The sequence below is a fragment of the Bacillus rossius genome, chromosome 11 (genome assembly GCF_032445375.1).
Source record: "Bacillus rossius redtenbacheri isolate Brsri chromosome 11, Brsri_v3, whole genome shotgun sequence".
In the NCBI taxonomy this organism is placed as follows: domain Eukaryota; kingdom Metazoa; phylum Arthropoda; class Insecta; order Phasmatodea; family Bacillidae; genus Bacillus; species Bacillus rossius.
The window spans coordinates 25,296,657-25,319,297 of NC_086338.1; the positions used below are offsets into that span (position 1 = coordinate 25,296,657).

The 22,641-nt window shown below is 37.4% G+C and overlaps 1 long non-coding RNA gene across 1 annotated transcript in view; it reads right to left on the bottom strand.

The window, feature by feature from the left end:
• LOC134536707 (uncharacterized) overlaps window positions 1–22,641 on the bottom strand; it is a 129,584-nt gene that overhangs the window by 13,626 nt on the left and 93,317 nt on the right. Inside the window, exon 4 of the long non-coding RNA XR_010075851.1 lies at window positions 16,909–17,083. This is a non-coding gene — a long non-coding RNA (uncharacterized LOC134536707). The remainder of the gene's footprint in view (window positions 1–16,908; window positions 17,084–22,641) is intronic.

Consider the following 22,641-nt stretch of genomic DNA (forward strand, 5'->3'; position numbering starts at 1 on the left):
TACATTATGCACGCTTAGTACACCTTAAAGTACACACATGTGGGTGCGACCCAGTGTATCAGCTTCGGGGTATGTACTCTGGTGTTTTTTTAAGACGCCTTCGAACTTGCGATTTTCACCTCCATTGCAGAATAAATAGCCAAGTCCATGACGCCTTAAAATTAAAAACAGACTTTCTACATTATGCACGCTTAGTACACCTTAAAGTACACACATGTGGGTGGTATCCAGTGTATCAGCTTCGTGGTTATATACTCTGGGTTTTTTTTAAGACGCCTTCGAACTTGTGATTTTCACCTCCATTGCAGAATAAATCGCCAAGTTCATGACGCCTTAAAATTAAAAACAGACTTTCTACATTATGCACGCTTAGTACACCTTAAAGTACACACATGTGGGTGCAATCTAATGTATCAGCTTCGGGGTTATATACTCTGGGTTTTTTTTAAGACGCCTTCGAACTTGTGATTTTCACCTCCATTGCAGAATAAATCGCCAAGTTTATGACGCCTTAAAATTAAAAACAGACTTTCTACATTATGCACGCTTAGTACACCTTAAAGTACACACATGTGGGTGCAATCTAATGTATCAGCTTCGGGGTTATATGCTCTGGGTTTTTTTTAAGACGCCTTCGAACTTGTGATTTTCACCTCCATTGCAGAATAAATCGCCAAGTTTATGACGCCTTAAAATTAAAAACAGACTTTCTACATTATGCACGCTTAGTACACCTTAAAGTACACACATGTGGGTGCGAACCAGTGTATCAGCTTCGGGGTATGTACTCTGGTGTTTTTTTAAGACGCCTTCGAACTTGCGATTTTCACCTCCATTGCAGAATAAATAGCCAAGTCCATGACGCCTTAAAATTAAAAACAGACTTTCTACATTATGCACGCTTAGTACACATTAATGTACACACATGTGGGTGCAATCCTGTGTATCAGCTTCGGGGTTATATACTCTGGTGTTTTTTTAAAACGCCTTCGAACTTGCGATTTTCACCTCCATTGCAGAATAAATCGCCAAGTTCATGACGCCTTAAAATTAAAAACAGACTTTTTACATTATGCACGCTTAGTACACTTTGAAGTACACACATGTGGGTGCAATCCAGTGTATCAGCTTCGGGGTTATATACTCTGGGTTTTTTTTAAGACGCCTTCAAACTTGCGATTTTCACCTCCATTGCAGAATAAATCGCCAAGTCCAGGACGCCTTACAATTTAAAACCGACTTTCTACATTATGCACGCTTAGTACACCTTAAAGTACACACATGTGGGTGCAACCCAGTGTATCAGCTTCGGGGTTATGTACTCTGGTGTTTCTTTAAGACGCCTTCGAACTTGCGATTTTCACCTCCATTGCAGAATAAATCGCCAAGTCCAGGACGCCTTAAAATTAAAAACAGACTTTCTACATTATGCACGCTTAGTACACCTTAAAGTACACACATGTGGGTGCAATCTAATGTATCAGCTTCGGGGTTATATACTTTGGGTTTTTTTTAAGACGCCTTCGAACTTGTGATTTTCACCTCCATTGGAGAATAAATCGCCAAGTTTATGACGCCTTAAAATTAAAAACAGACTTTCGACATTATGCACGCTTAGTACACCTTAAAGTACACACATGTGGGTGCAATCCAGTGTATCAGCTTCGTGGTTATATACTCTGGGTTTTTTTTTAAGACGCCTTCGAACTTGTGATTTTCACCTCCATTGCAGAATAAATCGCCAAGTTCATGACGCCTTAAAATTAAAAACAGACTTTCTACATTATGCACGCTTAGTACACCTTAAAGTACACACATGTGGGTGCAATCTAATGTATCAGCTTCGGGGTTATATACTCTGGGTTTTTTTTAAGACGCCTTCGAACTTGTGATTTTCACCTCCATTGCAGAATAAATCGCCAAGTTTATGACGCCTTAAAATTAAAAACAGACTTTCTACATTATGCACGCTTAGTACACCTTAAAGTACACACATGTGGGTGCAATCTAATGTATCAGCTTCGGGGTTATATGCTCTGGGTTTTTTTTAAGACGCCTTCGAACTTGTGATTTTCACCTCCATTGCAGAATAAATCGCCAGGTTTATGACGTCTTAAATTTAAAAACAGACTTTCTACATTATGCACGCTTAGTACACCTTAAAGTACACACATGTGGGTGCGAACCAGTGTATCAGCTTCGGGGTATGTACTCTGGTGTTTTTTTAAGACGCCTTCGAACTTGCGATTTTCACCTCCATTGCAGAATAAATAGCTAAGTCCATGACGCCTTAAAATTAAAAACAGACTTTCTACATTATGCACGCTTAGTACACCTTAAAGTACACACATGTGGGTGCAACCCAGTGTATCAGCTTCGGGGTTATGTACTCTGGTGTTTCTTTAAGACGCCTTCGAACTTGCGATTTTCACCTCCATTGCAGAATAAATAGCCAAGTCCATGACGCCTTAAAATTAAAAACAGACTTTCTACATTATGCACGCTTAGTACACTTTAAAGTACACACATGTGGGTGCAATCTAATGTATCAGCTTCGGGGTTATATACTTTGGGTTTTTTTTAAGACGCCTTCGAACTTGTGATTTTCACCTCCATTGGAGAATAAATCGCCAAGTTTATGACGCCTTAAAATTAAAAACAGACTTTCTACATTATGCACGCTTAGTACACCTTAAAGTACACACATGTGGGTGCAATCCAGTGTATCAGCTTCGTGGTTATATACTCTGGGTTTTTTTTAAGACGCCTTCGAACTTGTGATTTTCACCTCCATTGCAGAATAAATCGCCAAGTTCATGACGCCTTAAAATTAAAAACAGACTTTCTACATTATGCACGCTTAGTACACCTTAAAGTACACACATGTGGGTGCAATCTAATGTATCAGCTTCGGGGTTATATACTCTGGGTTTTTTTTAAGACGCCTTCGAACTTGTGATTTTCACCTCCATTGCAGAATAAATCGCCAAGTTTATGACGCCTTAAAATTAAAAACAGACTTTCTACATTATGCACGCTTAGTACACCTTAAAGTACACACATGTGGGTGCAATCTAATGTATCAGCTTCGGGGTTATATGCTCTGGGTTTTTTTTAAGACGCCTTCGAACTTGTGATTTTCACCTCCATTGCAGAATAAATCGCCAGGTTTATGACGTCTTAAATTTAAAAACAGACTTTCTACATTATGCACGCTTAGTACACCTTAAAGTACACACATGTGGGTGCGAACCAGTGTATCAGCTTCGGGGTATGTACTCTGGTGTTTTTTTAAGACGCCTTCGAACTTGCGATTTTCACCTCCATTGCAGAATAAATAGCTAAGTCCATGACGCCTTAAAATTAAAAACAGACTTTCTACATTATGCACGCTTAGTACACATTAATGTACACACATGTGGGTGCAATCCTGTGTATCAGCTTCGGGGTTATATACTCTGGTGTTTTTTTAAAACGCCTTCGAACTTGCGATTTTCACCTCCATTGCAGAATAAATCGCCAAGTTCATGACGCCTTAAAATTAAAAACAGACTTTTTACATTATGCACGCTTAGTACACATTAATGTACACACATGTGGGTGCAATCCAGTGTATCAGCTTCGGGGTTATATACTCTGGGTTTTTTTTAAGACGCCTTCAAACTTGCGATTTTCACCTCCATTGCAGAATAAATCGCCAAGTCCAGGACGCCTTACAATTTAAAACCGACTTTCTACATTATGCACGCTTAGTACACCTTAAAGTACACACATGTGGGTGCAACCCAGTGTATCAGCTTCGGGGTTATGTACTCTGGTGTTTCTTTAAGACGCCTTCGAACTTGCGATTTTCACCTCCATTGCAGAATAAATAGCCAAGTCCATGACGCCTTAAAATTAAAAACAGACTTTCTACATTATGCACGCTTAGTACACCTTAAAGTACACACATGTGGGTGCAATCTAATGTATCAGCTTCGGGGTTATATACTCTGGGTTTTTTTTAAGACGCCTTCGAACTTGTGATTTTCACCTCCATTGCAGAATAAATCGCCAAGTTCATGACGCCTTAAAATTAAAAACAGACTTTCTACATTATGCACGCTTAGTACACCTTAAAGTACACACATGTGGGTGCAATCTAATGTATCAGCTTCGGGGTTATATACTCTGGGTTTTTTTTAAGACGCCTTCGAACTTGTGATTTTCACCTCCATTGCAGAATAAATCGCCAAGTTTATGACGCCTTAAAATTAAAAACAGACTTTCTACATTATGCACGCTTAGTACACCTTAAAGTACACACATGTGGGTGCAATCTAATGTATCAGCTTCGGGGTTATATGCTCTGGGTTTTTTTTAAGACGCCTTCGAACTTGTGATTTTCACCTCCATTGCAGAATAAATCGCCAAGTTTATGACGCCTTAAAATTAAAAACAGACTTTCTACATTATGCACGCTTAGTACACTTTGAAGTACACACATGTGGGTGCAATCCAGTGTATCAGCTTCGGGGTTATATACTCTGGGTTTTTTTTAAGACGCCTTCAAACTTGCGATTTTCACCTCCATTGCAGAATAAATCGCCAAGTCCAGGACGCCTTACAATTTAAAACCGACTTTCTACATTATGCACGCTTAGTACACCTTAAAGTACACACATGTGGGTGCAACCCAGTGTATCAGCTTCGGGGTTATGTACTCTGGTGTTTCTTTAAGACGCCTTCGAACTTGCGATTTTCACCTCCATTGCAGAATAAATCGCCAAGACCAGGACGCCTTAAAATTAAAAACAGACTTTCTACATTATGCACGCTTAGTACACCTTAAAGTACACACATGTGGGTGCAATCTAATGTATCAGCTTCGGGGTTATATACTTTGGGTTTTTTTTAAGACGCCTTCGAACTTGTGATTTTCACCTCCATTGGAGAATAAATCGCCAAGTTTATGACTCCTTAAAATTAAAAACAGACTTTCGACATTATGCACGCTTAGTACACCTTAAAGTACACACATGTGGGTGCAATCCAGTGTATCAGCTTCGTGGTTATATACTCTGGGTTTTTTTTAAGACGCCTTCGAACTTGTGATTTTCACCTCCATTGCAGAATAAATCGCCAAGTTCATGACGCCTTAAAATTAAAAACAGACTTTCTACATTATGCACGCTTAGTACACCTTAAAGTACACACATGTGGGTGCAATCTAATGTATCAGCTTCGGGGTTATATACTCTGGGTTTTTTTTAAGACGCCTTCGAACTTGTGATTTTCACCTCCATTGCAGAATAAATCGCCAAGTTTATGACGCCTTAAAATTAAAAACAGACTTTCTACATTATGCACGCTTAGTACACCTTAAAGTACACACATGTGGGTGCAATCTAATGTATCAGCTTCGGGGTTATATGCTCTGGGTTTTTTTTAAGACGCCTTCGAACTTGTGATTTTCACCTCCATTGCAGAATAAATCGCCAGGTTTATGACGTCTTAAATTTAAAAACAGACTTTCTACATTATGCACGCTTAGTACACCTTAAAGTACACACATGTGGGTGCGAACCAGTGTATCAGCTTCGGGGTATGTACTCTGGTGTTTTTTTAAGACGCCTTCGAACTTGCGATTTTCACCTCCATTGCAGAATAAATAGCTAAGTCCATGACGCCTTAAAATTAAAAACAGACTTTCTACATTATGCACGCTTAGTACACCTTAAAGTACACACATGTGGGTGCAACCCAGTGTATCAGCTTCGGGGTTATGTACTCTGGTGTTTCTTTAAGACGCCTTCGAACTTGCGATTTTCACCTCCATTGCAGAATAAATAGCCAAGTCCATGACACCTTAAAATTAAAAACAGACTTTCTACATTATGCACGCTTAGTACACTTTAAAGTACACACATGTGGGTGCAAACTAATGTATCAGCTTCGGGGTTATATACTTTGGGTTTTTTTTAAGACGCCTTCGAACTTGTGATTTTCACCTCCATTGGAGAATAAATCGCCAAGTTTATGACGCCTTAAAATTAAAAACAGACTTTCTACATTATGCACGCTTAGTACACCTTAAAGTACACACATGTGGGTGCAATCCAGTGTATCAGCTTCGTGGTTATATACTCTGGGTTTTTTTTAAGACGCCTTCGAACTTGTGATTTTCACCTCCATTGCAGAATAAATCGCCAAGTTCATGACGCCTTAAAATTAAAAACAGACTTTCTACATTATGCACGCTTAGTACACCTTAAAGTACACACATGTGGGTGCAATCTAATGTATCAGCTTCGGGGTTATATACTCTGGGTTTTTTTTAAGACGCCTTCGAACTTGTGATTTTCACCTCCATTGCAGAATAAATCGCCAAGTTTATGACGCCTTAAAATTAAAAACAGACTTTCTACATTATGCACGCTTAGTACACCTTAAAGTACACACATGTGGGTGCAATCTAATGTATCAGCTTCGGGGTTATATGCTCTGGGTTTTTTTTAAGACTCCTTCGAACTTGTGATTTTCACCTCCATTGCAGAATAAATCGCCAGGTTTATGACGTCTTAAATTTAAAAACAGACTTTCTACATTATGCACGCTTAGTACACCTTAAAGTACACACATGTGGGTGCGAACCAGTGTATCAGCTTCGGGGTATGTACTCTGGTGTTTTTTTAAGACGCCTTCGAACTTGCGATTTTCACCTCCATTGCAGAATAAATAGCTAAGTCCATGACGCCTTAAAATTAAAAACAGACTTTCTACATTATGCACGCTTAGTACACATTAATGTACACACATGTGGGTGCAATCCTGTGTATCAGCTTCGGGGTTATATACTCTGGTGTTTTTTTAAAACGCCTTCGAACTTGCGATTTTCACCTCCATTGCAGAATAAATCGCCAAGTTCATGACGCCTTAAAATTAAAAACAGACTTTTTACATTATGCACGCTTAGTACACATTAATGTACACACATGTGGGTGCAATCCAGTGTATCTGCTTCGGGGTTATATACTCTGGTTTTTTTTTAAGACGCCTTCAAACTTGCGATTTTCACCTCCATTGCAGAATAAATCGCCAAGTCCAGGACGCCTTACAATTTAAAACCGACTTTCTACATTATGCACGCTTAGTACACCTTAAAGTACACACATGTGGGTGCAACCCAGTGTATCAGCTTCGGGGTTATGTACTCTGGTGTTTCTTTAAGACGCCTTCGAACTTGCGATTTTCACCTCCATTGCAGAATAAATAGCCAAGTCCATGACGCCTTAAAATTAAAAACAGACTTTCTAAATTATGCACGCTTAGTACACTTTGAAGTACACACATGTGGGTGCAATCCAGTGTATCAGCTTCGGGGTTATGTACTCTGGTGTTTCTTTAAGACGCCTTCGAACTTGCTATTTTCACCTCCATTGCAGAATAAATCGCCAAGTCCAGGACGCCTTAAAATTAAAAACAGACTTTCTACATTATGCACGCTTAGTACACATTAATGTACACACATGTGGGTGCAATCCTGTGTATCAGCTTCGGGGTTATATACTCTGGTTTTTTTTTTAAGACGCCTTCGAACTTGCGATTTTCACCTCCATTGCAGAATAAATCGCCAAGTCCAGGACGCCTTACAATTTAAAACCGACTTTCTACATTATGCACGCTTAGTAGGGTAGATGGGGGCACAATGAAACAATAAAGTTACAAAGCTGAAAAGAACAAAGTTTTATGCATGGATATTAACAGAAAATATTTTACACTACTTGTGTATGAATAGGTTATCAAATTAAAACACAAAATTGAAGATAAAGCCACAAACAGTTTAGCAAAGTAATATTTTCTACCCCACTGCATTTGTTCCATTGTGCCCCATGATAGGGGCACAATGAAACACATTAAGGGGCACAATGAAACATTATTTCTGTGAATACAATAAAACAGTAGAAAAACATTTTGACACTACTACAAGATATGTACACATTACAACAAAATTAAATTAAATATTTGTCCTTAGAAGACCTCGCTTTCAATTCACCTACTTAATATTCAAATGTGAAAACTCAAAATCAAAAGAAAGATAACCCTTTTGTCTCTTTGTCTGCCCATAGCATGTGGGTTTTGAGAAAACATATCGTATTTGGGAGATGTTGACTGCTGCTCTATCTTCGATTTGAGGTTTTATGAACTTATTGGCCATTTTGTTGCTTTTACGAAGAAAATTGACTTCATAATCATTCTCAGTATTTTTATCCTTCATCACTTCTCCTATGTAGAAATTACTTTTCTTTCCCGGAATATCATATTCGACGAGAACAAAATTTCCAATGATGGGTTTACACTCAATGTCTTCAAAACTTTTAGGACACAACTCTTCTCTCAGATCATCAATACGTTCTTCATCATTATCAGAGTCTGCGTAAGGAACCTCCATTGGACTATCTTCGTCTGTGGACTCAGTAGGATGTGCCTTGAACAGAGCTTTTCTTCTTTTCTTTTTTGTCACATTCCTTTTCTTTCCAAGCAGCTTCTTCTTTTCTATAAGTTTATTTTTCTCTGGAGTACTAGTGGCAATCATGCTTTGTTTTTTAAGTTAATTACATTTTCGTTTCCGGTTGCCAGCTTTCGGATAACCCTTGAACAACTCTGGGCTTTTGTAAGTTGTCCAATAGGCATTTTTGTTAAGTGTGATTCTTTGCTCAGAAGAATTACATGCAAGTTCCTCTTTTTCAGCTTCAGAAACAACTGAATTATCTGCAGCTTCATTCATTGAAAGCTCAACCATTTCTGTAGACTGAAGGGATGCTGATGAGTCCATTTCTGTAGAATGCAGAGAAGTTGTTGGTAGAGTTTGCTCATGTTGTTTCTGTTCAGGTGGTGCTCTGTCACTGACAAAACTGCAGAGGAAATCTTTGTCTGTGAAGATATGTCGATCAAAAGGGTAAATTCCTGATTTTCGGAAACCTGACATAATGTTTCCTGGTGTCAAGCCTCTTTCGTGAGCGATTTTCACGATGCCAGCTATGTCATATAGTGTCAGTGTGTTACCAGGGTGTTGCATCATCCAGGTATCAACCGCTGCATTGTAGAACGACTTGAATGCTTTGTATACAGCAACATCCAGAGGTTGTAACCTGTGGGAACAATGGGGAGGGAAGGTTACAATTGTTACCCCATTGTCCCTGGCAATATTTATCACTTCAAGAGACAAGTGACTCTCATGATTATCAAATAAAAGTAATGTAGGAGAATCTTTAGAGCTGTTCGTATGGCGAACGAAATGCTTCATGACTTCAATGAAAAGCTCTGAATTCATCCACCCTGAGGGTGTGGCAAGTCCTAATGTACCAGCTGGAGCATCTTTTATCATGTGTTGTTTAAAATGCACCCTGGGAAATACCATTACAGGAGGAACTGTGTTTCCACTAGCACTTACAATGCAACAAGTAGTAACAGTTGTGCCCCTTTCAGCACTCGTGCATTTTGCTACTTGCCGCGACCCTTTTTCAGCCAAGACTTTCTGCGGTTTTTGGACAGTAGATGTAGCTGTTTCATCGAGGTTGAACACTCTTGTTCCATCAGCAAATTCAGAGTGTGCTAGGTACACTTTTTCAAGGTTGTCAAAAAACAATTTCACATTCATTTTGTTGAAAGAAGTAGCTCTTGACAAGCTGCATGTTTCTGGAGACCGAAGACTTATATCAGGATGCCTCTTCATAAAATTTGAAAACCAGTCTATGCCTGCCAAATGCTTCTCTTCCCAATTCTTTGGACAGGTTATTCCATTTACATTTGCCATTTCATAAGCTAAATGTCTACAGTCTTTTGTTGTCAAGCCATAATACATCTTGGAACATTTCAACAAATATTTCGCTAAATCATCTTCTTGCTCTTTGGTAAAAACCTTTCTACAGTCATAATGTGGGCACATCCTAATGCTTACCTCTGGGCCAGCTAATTTTTTCTTCTTCACATACCGACAAAGTGTTGCATATTTTAGTCCTTTGGCAGTCGCAGCTTTGCGCAAGCTGAAACCATTTTGAACTCACGCAACAGCTTCACACATGTTACCTTCGGAAAAGTTTCCCTTTTCCGTTTTTCTCACTCTGTTTCGAACCATGATGTTATCTGAAACATACCAGGTTTGTTTTATTGCAATTTGTAAATATTTACCATTTTACATGAATTAGATATTGTTTTTAAATTTACCTACTATAAATATAAAAACAAGCATATTGCAACTGGGGCACAATGAAACAAAACAATTATAAAGTGTTTCATTGTGCCCCTCCAAACACTCTACTATTAAACACACCTAACCTCTAAATTAATATAAACACACACTTCTGATACTTACGTTGATTAAAAAGTGATCTACACCCTTTCCAACAGTCTCTTCAACAAACACATGTTTTCAAAACAATATTTGTAAAATAAAATTAACATAAATACAAAATTTTTACTTTTGAGCTACCAAAACAACTAAAGTCGCATGCTATCCATAGAATACATGATAGCATCTTCTACTTGCTCCAATGTTCTATGTTGTAGTACAGATCCCAACCACCACTAGTGCCACCAGTCTGTTATTTCAAATATGGAGGAAACAACCACTGTTTCATTGTGCCCCTTGTTTCATTGTGCCCCCATCTACCCTACACTTTGAAGTACACACATGTGGGTGCAATACAGTGTATCAGCTTCCAGAGTATATAACCCCGAAGCTGATACACGTGATTGCACCCACATGTGTGTACTTTAAGGTGTACTAAGCGTGCATAATGTAGAAAGTCTGTTTTTAATTTTAAGGCGTCATAAACTTGGCGATTTATTCTCCAATGGAGGTGAAAATCACAAGTTCGAAGGCGTCTTAAAAAAACACCAGAGTACATAACCCCGAAGCTGATACACTGGATTGCACCCACATGTGTGTACTTTAAGGTGTACTAAGCGAGCATAATGTAGAAAGTCTGTTTTTAATTTTAAGGCGTCATGGACTTAGCGATTTATTCTGCAATGGAGGTGAAAATCGCAAGTTCGAAGGCCTCTTAAAAAAACACCAGAGTACATAACCCCGAAGCTGATACACTGGATTGCACCCACATGTGTGTACTTTAAGGTGTACTAAGCGAGCATAATGTAGAAAGTCTGATTTTAATTTTAATGCGACATGGACTTGGCTATTTTGCCGCGTTGGAGGTATAAATCAATAGCATGATCACACACACACCACAAGAGTGACATTGTAGGTTAATTTTTATCAATATTTTATAATTACGTTACAGTTTATATATATATATATATGTGTACATATTTTTTAATTGGAAGGCTAAGTTGCATCAAATTTTAATAATTTGAGTTAGGCCTGTATTGCACCAACGTCTTTCGTCGAGTTACCCGATTTTTATGGTACGGTATTGTAACTATGGTACCTCTTGGGAAATGAATCCAGGATTCGAAGCTAACTTATCCTCAGTAGACTGTAGTTCAAGTTGTTTACAATAACAAATATAAATAGAAGTTAATTTAATTTACACTTTGCAATGACTTAATAGTGTATTTTATATACTTTTATACTGTTATTACCTATAACTGTATTCTCGACTTTACCTTATCTTGTTATTAAATTCACATGGGAATAAAAATTTTTGTGTGCATTATTACACTTAAAAAAATTTCTTCATTATAATCAGTAACTGAATCGGTATCTGCCGATTATTGCTCTCATAATCGGTAATCGAATCGGTAATCGGTAAAGTCATATCGGTGCACCACTAATTTTTCCCTAAAGCTCTTCAGTACCTCTGGTTTCACAAACTTTCCTGCCAAAGCTAATAAAATGTCTACCAGTGAATCATACAGAAAAGGTGCCATGGATGCTTCACTTTGGAACATTGTAAGAAACAATTCCAGCTCTGATGCCAAAGAGTGGAAGAATGTAAATTTTACTTCTAGAAGATTATCTTCAAGAGCACTTTTCACTACATTGAAAGACATGAAATAGAAACTTCACTAACAAATTTATTTGGAACATTGTAAGAAACAATTCCAGCTCTGATGCCAAAGAGTGGAAAAATGTAAATTTTACTTCTAGAAGATTATCTTCAAGAGCACTTTCCACTACCTACATTGAAAGACAGATGAAATAGAAACTTCACTAACAAATTTCTTTAGGTGGGGTAACGTTTTCATGGCACGCTCAGCAACTACAGTATTTTCTAATCATCTGATTGCACAAAATTTCTTGAGGAAAAAGCTCTGATCTAGTTATTCTAATGTAATCTGCCCTCCTTGCAGGTACATGCTTAAACAAAAAGTAACTGTGCCTCAAAAAACTAACAACGTCCCATTGTGTAGCAGAAATTCCAGTTTTGAAAGCACCATGGACCGTATGAAGCCCACAGCTACCAATTTCTAGCAACGATGGCGAATCTTCACCAAAAATGTCTGTGATATGTATTTTCAAAGCTAACAAAAATGCCCAGTTTACGTTGGGGGCATCCATAATTACTTAAAATTAAATGCACCTGTCGGTGTAATTCGAACGCGGGAAGCACATGCCGCAGCACGTACGTAAGCAAGATAACAGACCAGCTTGAACCAGTTTGTATCACGTGATTTAACGCCACTTCCGAATGCAATGGTAAATAAAAATGGGAGGGGATTCACTTGATGCTACGTCAAAGCAAGCTGATCAATAAACAAAAAAGTATTGCCAACTACAACCTGCCAAACAAAAATTTCCTGATTTATGAAAAAATGCCCTGATTTTTCCCTGATTACAATATTCCCTGATTTTCCCAGGTTTTCCAGGGTCAGTAGACACCCTGGTTCAAACTTTGCGAGCTTTTAACATTTACTGAAATATTATTTTTCTTTCCTTTCCTTTTACTAGCACCACTTGGATACACATGTTTCATATTTACTGAGCTTAATGATGTGGTTTTGTTCGAATTCAAACCACTTTTCGCGCACACATTAGTTGCTGTTAATTGTAAACATAAACTTAACACATTTTAGCCGATTACATACAGAATAAACGTGCTGCAATTGTAACATGCAATGCAACGCAGTTACTGAGCTGGTACAGTATTGACTCAGCTTGTCACTTCCCCTACCGCCAGCACTCCCCCCCCCCCCCCCCCCCCCCGGACCGAAATGCACACGCAGCGAGGGGATGAGCGACATGAGTCATACTGGTAAGAGTCTACGATACCCCTCGCCTGTTGAATATGTGCTAGGGAGGTTTTAGGTGTATACAACGTAAAGTATCACCAACGTAAAACGTAAAATATGTGACCCAAAATGAAAAATACACAGAGGAAATTTTGTAAATCTATTAAATATTTCAGAGAAAAAAAAATTTATTTGGGGGCCCCCTTCGGCAATTGCTGTCTAACCAACAACCTGACCAGTCCGGGCCTGAATACATCTGTACTTACAGTGTGTTGCGGACTCTCAACACACTACTTTTCGCATCACGCCTTCTGTAAGCGCGTCCACTGTCACCCCTTAAGTTTTATAAGCTGTGACACCCAAAACCGGAGAGGACTTTGGCAACCCGTTGACATCATCTAAGCGTGTTGCGGCATGCTTCGGCACAAGTAACATCTCAGGCCAAGTGCTAAGGCAGCACCGTGTGCAGAGCTATTGTCATTCAATATTAAAACAGGCTTCACCTTAACCGTGTTCTTTCATATATGTAGTTAGCCCCTGCTCACTTAGTCACAATGACCAAGACCCACCACCCTGAGAACTCGCCGGCCCGACGTCAATGTCATGGAAGTAAAAGTAACATCAATCAGTTTGATGTTTGTAATTGTAGCAATAAATTTACAATAAATTTAAACAGTATTTTAACAGTACAATTTGGTGCAAATCACAAGATAATAGTGATACAAATTGCTTTTATAGTAATGGATTTTTTTTTTACTATTAACTCTAAAGAAACAATGTTCTTTACAGAAAATTACCAAGCAAACACATCCATATTTCATTAACATTTTATTTGGTGGTTGGCACATATTTAGCAAAAGTCATTCGTTATAAATGTCTGAAGTACCAATATTTCAATACATAAAGTAAAGAATGTTAATTAATTAAAATTTTTTTAATGCCCGATAGAGTCTGAAAAAACTTTCTCAGAAAATCACCTCTGGTTTAGCAAAATATACTATCATATGATAGTGTCTGAGTTTTAGAAAATATTTAGAACAAAACAATATAGGATTATAATTCATCTGATATAAATTTAGTACTTACTTCTCATACAAGTGAGCTTTGGCCCCTCCATTTGTGCAAGTAAAAAATTTTTCCAAGTCAATTACTTCGATTCCCAGGGCTCCTATACCTAGAGTATATCGTGAATAACTAGAAAAATATTCTCAATTTTAATCAGTTTCATGCTTTTCATTTAGTTGGTTGATTAAAAATGTTCCTATTGTGTAGCATTTTGATCCCTTTCACAAAGCTGGGGGCCAAGAAGAACACATAATACAAACCTCAGATATAAATAGAAATGCATTGCCAAACTAGTTAAATGTTTTCGCAGATAACAGCTGCTCATTACTATAGTTAATACATATACAAACTTTAATCAATTAGAAAAGTTATATTCTAGCGGCATTTTTAAATCTAGAGAAACACTTTAAAAATTTTAAATTATTAACTATATAAGACTGGCTTCTCCAATTTATATATCATATTACCTGCTTCGTATTAAGACTAACAAACTTTTATAGTCACCACAGAAAGGATAAAATCGGACCAAAAAATTAAAGCTTATGTCCCACAAGCGAGCATGTTAGAGCTCGTTTTATGTAATATTTACATTCACGATATGCCTAAACCTCCGCAGACTACAATCCAGCTCCCATTTTTACACGGACAGCACGGCCTTGTTTAGCAATTAGCATAGCCCACAACTTCGAGCTAGCAAAAAATAGACTACAAACCGCAAACTAAAAGATATAATAATTCACAAAATGGATGATTAAAGATTTAAAATTTGCTAATTTATAGAAAATTACTATAGCGAGATCACATTAACACTATAAGAAATATACCTCTTACGAGATCCATAAATGAGAAGTTTGACAGCAACATATGTTAAAAAAGGCCCAACAATATTTAACTAACCACATTAATTAAAAACATTTATAAAGAAAGCGGCACCTGTGTAGGCAACAGCAATGGGAAAATTATTTTCGCACGAGGCAGAACAGTTTTGAATGCATGCTTTTAGTTCTTCATTCTTTATTTATTTCAAGATGCTGACAATTCCATTGTTAATTTTTAATTAAGGTCTATGTTATTACCAATGCGTGAAAAATTCCTGGAAGTATAAAGAGCACTTTGATAGAGATTAATCTAAGCCTAAGTTTAAATTTCATCAAACAGGTTTCCCATACTTAAAGGTACATTAAATTACTAAACTCTTACTTAGAACAAAGGAACCTTCCGAGTCTAGGTGGAAGGCTTAAAATGTGACATTAAGGCAATGAAAGAAGGGGTGCTACAATGTTGCATTTTCTGCCTTGTAATAGTTATGTAAGCCATATGCCATGACCCACACATCGCCTAGTAAATACAGAATGCTATGCAGGCAACAGGGTGATGTCCAGCAGGTCTCGTAACCTCGAACAGCCACTGACCACTGCTGATTCTGTCTTAAGAAAAGAAGCAGTGATTTACAAAATGGTGAGTTAACGTGAACCCCAAATAAGCCTGAAACAATCATTTTATCGCATCGAAATCTCTCGCCTACCGATCTCAGGCCTCGAATGGTTTTATTTAATGAACAAATACCTACTAAAGACACAGAGAAGTACATAGGCGTATTTATAGGCCGTAAATGATCATGACAATATTGATGCGAAGCTAGTACAGGCCCAGGTGAGAATGAACTCATTATACCCTTTGATAAATAAGCACAGGGCAGTATTACTGAGATATTCATTTTATTAGATCTACACAGGACCAATCATTACGTATGTTGTGGGGGATACTACGTATAAATCACACTTCATAAAACTACCATGAATTTAAAACAAATACATTTGAATCGTTCCAAACGCTATGTTGTACTGTAGATCCTCTCTATATCGTGGAATGAACTATGTAAGTTTAAACAGTTATACCATTTGATTACTAGAATTCATGATATATACCACATAAATTGAAACATAAATTTCCTCAATTGGTAACTAAGAACCCGAGGATAATCAGAGAAAATTGTGCGAATCAGTGCTACAGGGCACTTGAGCCCTGCCACACACGGAGACGCTATGTTACATGCGCTCTTTACTCAAGTTTGCATCACGAGCGAGCGAGCGAGTCGTATGAAAAGGGAAGAGAGCATTCTCACACTTTGGCTGGGTTTACAAACTACGTAATAAACGTAACAACTCAAGAAGTGCAAAACGCATAAATACAACAAAGATGTTTTCGTATACTTTTGTATACACTATGCAAGACGCAAAAACTCAGGCAAACATCAGCCAGAATTTACGTACATAAATTTAAATGTTATTTTTATTACATACATAACTTTTTCACTTATTAAATTTCTCACAATAATGAAAATAAAAGTTTTAATTTTGTTTGTTGATAATTTCATGTCATAAGATATACATGAGCTATACATAGTATCCCCCATTTGTTTTCCTAATGTTTTACGATTTCAAGTTTTAAAGGCGGCAGCTTGAAAATTTCTTTCTTTTTATTACGTGTTCCGTTGTTGCGTCGTTAGCTTTTTTTTATTAGGCCATCACTGTACATAACCACTGTATGTTATCTAAATTGACATCTTGTTATTTTTGTTATCTCATACAACAAAAAATTACATTATACTATTTGTATTGTTCTAATTCTATACTTAAGGCAGGTACTAATGGACTAAATCCAGTTTACCTGCTCTGTAGCACAGAAAATTGTTGTACAATTTTCTTATGTGCTCTTCATTACTTCCTGGCTGCAGGCGGGGTATAGGAGGTAACATAATGATTTCAATTCTACATTTCCTCTTCTTCAATTCCAGCAGTAACATATTAATATCCCTCATTATGTATTGCAGTCTCATACCCTTCTGAAAAACCATGAGGTACACAATATTTTAATTTGTTATTCATCGTAATGATAAAAGTTATATGAACTTATATATTACATTTACACATTACTCACGACACATGATTTCTCTGTATTTTGTAGAACTTGATTAATGAGGGAAGGTTTTGCAAATGAAATCTTTAAATTTATTCAGTTAAGAAATATTTTGCATGTTAACATTCAGTCTTCCCCTTCTTAAACTCTTTTACTTGGTGGTGGTAACTGCAGCAACAACTTTATTTTATTTTTTTATTTTTAAATCGTGCTTCTTACATCAATTTTGCCATACTGGTACATTGTTGTCCAATGTTTGACAACTGATTTTACTTGGTGTGTCAAGCAACAGAGTAAACAGAGTACATGAATATTTTAGTACCGGAAATGTGAACTCATTCGGTTAAGCATAATTGAAAAGAAACATATTTAAGTGAGGAAACCTGAAAACCATGCTGAATCAGAAACTTGTTAAAGGGAATTTGAGGGTGTGAAGTGCCACATCTCTTTAAGTATGAGTTATTTCTAATAAATATGTAATGTTAATATCTTATTATTACTAATATCAAAAAATATATACATGTGAATGCTTATGGCATCCCACTGCTATTACCAAATAAATCTCAATTGTCTCTTAAAAAAATAAGAAAATCATGGGAGACTTACTGTATTTATATTCTGACCATTAGTTAAAGGCTACAGTTAAATTTACATACCCATATAAACAACATTAGTTTAATAAAAAAAATTCAATAAATAAAACAATTTTGAAATAAATAATACTGTGTGTTAGACTCCGACACACCATGTAAATGGGTGAATATTTGCAAAGTGACAATTTGAGACCTGCATTTGTCCGAGATAAAAAAAATTAAAAAATAGTTTTTTTATGCATTTATTGTGGAAAGATAAAACTGATCATTTTGTAGCTTGAAGTAACCAACATAATATTCATTTCCTTGGTTTTCATAAATTAAAAACAAAAATACTGAGCCATGGGACTGACACAGGCTGGCACGGGACTGACATCTAACATTGAAAATACAGAAGAACCCTGTTATAATGTTTTTCAAGGGAGCACAAGAAAAAAACATTATAAGCAGGAAATCTCAATTTAGCACTTAACAATGTTCGAGCTTTGTACCAATGGACTCACCAAGCTATGTAAACAACTTTAATCTTAAAACCAAAGATAGTATACGTGATACATGAATTTTCTGAAACAAGCCAACAATTTTTCAACTTCGTCTTGTTCCCTGGTTAAATTTTGTTTGTCTTTTAAGATACACTGCCACATTTTTTGTAAAATTGTCTCACGAGTCATGACGACAACATTAAGAGTGAGAACGTCTACTCCTTTGCCACCTGAAAATGTTTAATTTTGGGATTCCTACGTATGAATGAAAAAAAAAAAAAATATTTGTAAGCAATAGAAAACACTTTTAGTTATGCCCTCGCTCAATGGTTGGCAACTTAAATATCATAGGACTATGTACGTGCATCTGAATACCCACTGGAATGGCAAGGAAGAGAAGAGTTGACTAAGGGTGCCAACTGACACGTAACTATGAACATTGTGTAACTTCAGTATATTGCATAAAAAAGTATTTTAACAAACTTCATGTATTGTATGGCAGTGATTGTAAACATAAACATACATAAAGGAAACTTTTTATCGTGTTGGAATAATTTGGTTTTAAAACATTTTTTCCCCATTTATTGAATGTTAGAAAGCAAACATTATAAGCAGGAAATTACACTATTTATGAACGTTATAATATCTCTTTTAAGATAAGAACAAAAAACGTGAAAATACACGATGATAAAAAAAACAAAAACATACATATTTATAATTTGAAAAAAATACTTTCTTACATTGATTCTGTTCCAATCTCAAACTTTTCTACACACACAATACCTTTAATAAACAGTAAAAAACTTTGACGACGAATTTCCAAATTATACTTTACTTAATAAAGAAACATCGTTCTTTGTAACGTACGTTTTTTAATTCACCGAATAAGCGCGCGCATGCGTAAAACATACAAAAAATGTGAGTAACGAAATCCATACGTGTGTAACGGCTGAAAAAACATCGTTATATCACCAGAGGGCAGGGGGTAAAAAGTTGCAAAAAAAACATCACGTGATTAAAGGACGGCACCTTATACCTCTCCCGATTAATATCCGGCCAGATTATACTGATTCAGGACTAACTAACTGGTTGCGTGCGCATCACACTGTACCATTCTTTCTGTTCTGGTGAGCTGTTGGCAGCAGAAATTGTTCCACCAAGGTAACAATATGAAATATATGTGTAGAAATTATTAACATGACAACATACTTACATAATGAACTTGTAGTCACGTGTTATGAAAGTAAGTAAATGCTTGTGTTGTATGGCTTGGGTCATAGGGCCAACGTAATTTTTGTTAAAAATTAGCATTGGCCTTTTTACAACCAAGTCATACAACTTCCTCATCTTGCGTATTGACGACTGTACCGCTCATGCTGTATTTTCAGAACGCAATATGCTTGGACAGCGGAACTTTTTTGTTATATATTTTTTTGTAAACATAATCAGTCACTTGAAGATTTTTAATTTTGCAAAGCCATCAACGCACTTCTCTGCAACAACCCACGCCTCGCCCGGCCTGTGTCGTCTTTGTCCTCAGCGTTGTTGGAATATGCAATAGCTAGGGCTGTGCGAACCTGCAATTTTCAAGTTCGAACTGAACTCGAACAATAACAGTGAGTGTGAAAGGCGGCATAATTTCCTCATTCCACGCATGGTCAGGCTGTAACGCACAGCAGATATTCAAAGAGAATGTAGCATCCGGGACTGGCCGCAGCGTGGGAAGGAAGCGTGGAGAGGGCGGGCGGCAGACAGTCCGCGGGGCAGGCCAGTGCGCATTCCACGTTCACACGCTGCGGATGGTTTTTTTTCCTCGTTGCAGTAATAGTCGTTAATATTTATTGATATTTTGTTTATTACGACAAAATACACACAAGTAATACCAAATATATTTAGTTGGACAAGTTAAAAATATAAAATGGGGAGGGGGGGGGGGGGGGGCAAAAGTGCCAGCCCCGATTTTACAAAGGCAGCTATTTTACGAATGCCATCCTTGGAACCGTGAGCCAAGGGCGCCCATACCCATGGGCAGGGTAGAGCCATAGCCCCCCTTCCCCAGCTTTCAGGAAGAGGAAAAAATGTAAGGGTTTTTGAGGATTTTTGGCAAATTGTGAGTAATTTTTGACAATTTTTGAAGGTCTGCCCCCCCCCCCCCCCCCCCCTTACAAACTATCATATACTCTGCCCCCCCCCCCCCCCCCCCCCCTACAAACTGCCATATAGGCGCCCTTATCATTAAAATGTGGAAACTAACAAGTTCTAGTGTTGTCACAAAAAACTAACTCGAAACCAAATTTATTGACACGAACTTGAACCGAAATATTTCAAAGTTCGGTTCGAGTTCGAAATTTTGAACGTTCGCACAGCCTTATGCAATACAGTAGAGCACTCCTCAACCGGAATCATTGGGGGGAGGTCTATTTCGGTTATGGGAAAATTCCGGGTAAGGGGAGTTGCGGTAGGGAGGCAAAGAAAAAAGCCATTACATGCTGCACATATCAACTTATATGTATAGCCAAAGTTGTACTGTAAATATTTTCCACAGTTATAAAACCATACAATAAAAAATATGTAGATCTACAAGTACTGTTTTCAAAACGTGCCGGGTCGTAAAACTCCGGGCTGGTTGAATAACCTTCATTCTAGCAAGCTGGCAAGCGGGTGTTTCTTATCGCTGTGGGTGGGTGCGTGCGTGAGCGAAGAGGACGATGAAGAGGGTTCGGGGGAGGTAGTAGGACTACAGCTACAGTGTTGTGTTACTTCTGTGTTGACGTGCTAGTGATTCACACTTCCTGGAGAGTGTATAGTCACTGCCACGCACAGTTTACATTTCACATACAAAAGAATAACACTTCAAGCATTTTGTTTAAAAACACAGAGATAGAAAATACAGATAAATGTAGACTGTTTAACCATATATTAACGTATAAATATATATATAATACATATTTGTACACTAAATTATTGTCTACAAACTGAAAGCATAACACGTTGGAAGTAAATGTTACTGGCTATCACGTGTGTCAGCGTGTGTACTCTCGGGCCGGCCGGAATTTTCCGTTTACTTGACATAGTGAAACAATAAAATTAAACTACTTACAGCATAAACATCTTTACAGTAATTCACATCCGACGCGAAAACCAGCGGTGTATTTACGCAATGCGCGGGAAAGACTGGCTATAATTAGCTCTCTGACAGACGTGCGTGCGCACGCCTACAAGACATGTACAGTCAGGAAAAGCAAAAACGCCTCGTTCCAGTGCGGAAATGTTTTGGAGGTGTTTTGTAATGTTTTCAATTTTTAGAAAATTAGTTCCGGATATCGAGAGTTCCGTTTGTGGGAATTACGGTTGAGGGGTGCTCTAACTGTACTACTCTTGAAATGTCACACGTGAATGGAAACTTATCAAATAAGTGTAGCATAGTAATTATATATCACGTCTATTAAAAAAATGATTTCAGAGGATTTAAAAACGGCTATCCAGGACTCTTTTTGGTCATTACATATTTTGGATTGCTACATCTGGACACACATTAATGTTAATTGTTGCTGACATCACATAACACAGTATAAACAAATACTAAACGTCCAAAATATATACGGCACAACTGCATTGCCAGTTCACTATCTAGCACTAGCGGCCGGCCGAGGTCGACGTGCGACCTGAAAGATAAGGTGTAGCGCTGTAAGCAACTGCCGCATCTACCATAAAAGGCAATTGAATGGGTGTTATGGGTTTGACAAAGAGGAAAAAGGAAAGGGAGGAGGGCATCGTGTTGTGAGGTTGTACGGGCCAGCAGATGTTTTCCTCATAACTGTAGTTCCGGATAACTGGATGCCGAATACACGGGGGAGGAGTACAGTTTAATAGAATATTATAATTACATCGTAAATTGTTATTGGTCCCAAAATGTTTGTATCAGTACGCGGTGTAACATAGTTACACTTATTTGTAAGTGAGGAGTATTTAAAACTTTTGGGCACGGTAAACGAATAGTACGAGCTGCTATAGCTTCAATTATTTAATGTGTACCACTTTTGGTGGTGAAGCTTTTATGTGCTCTTGTTCTGTTTTGTGCGAGTACATTACAATAATCGTAATTTCCACCGCGACTGATACTGAAGAACATTGTAAAAAATCTCACGTGTCTAAAAATGTCATAAATACGCATGAACAGATGAATAGAAAACAAATTGCAATGGCTACTAAGGTACTATTCCAGCTTTAACAATTAATCGTTAATTTGTGGTATCATAGGTGGTTTTCTACTAAGACTATGCTTTATTTCAAAATAAATTTTGACGTACTTTATATAGTAAATTTAAAAAAAACTTATTGGTGGAAAATAACTTGAAAGTTTATGTATTTTATCGCTCAAAGACTTGTTGGAACCTACAGCTTCGAAG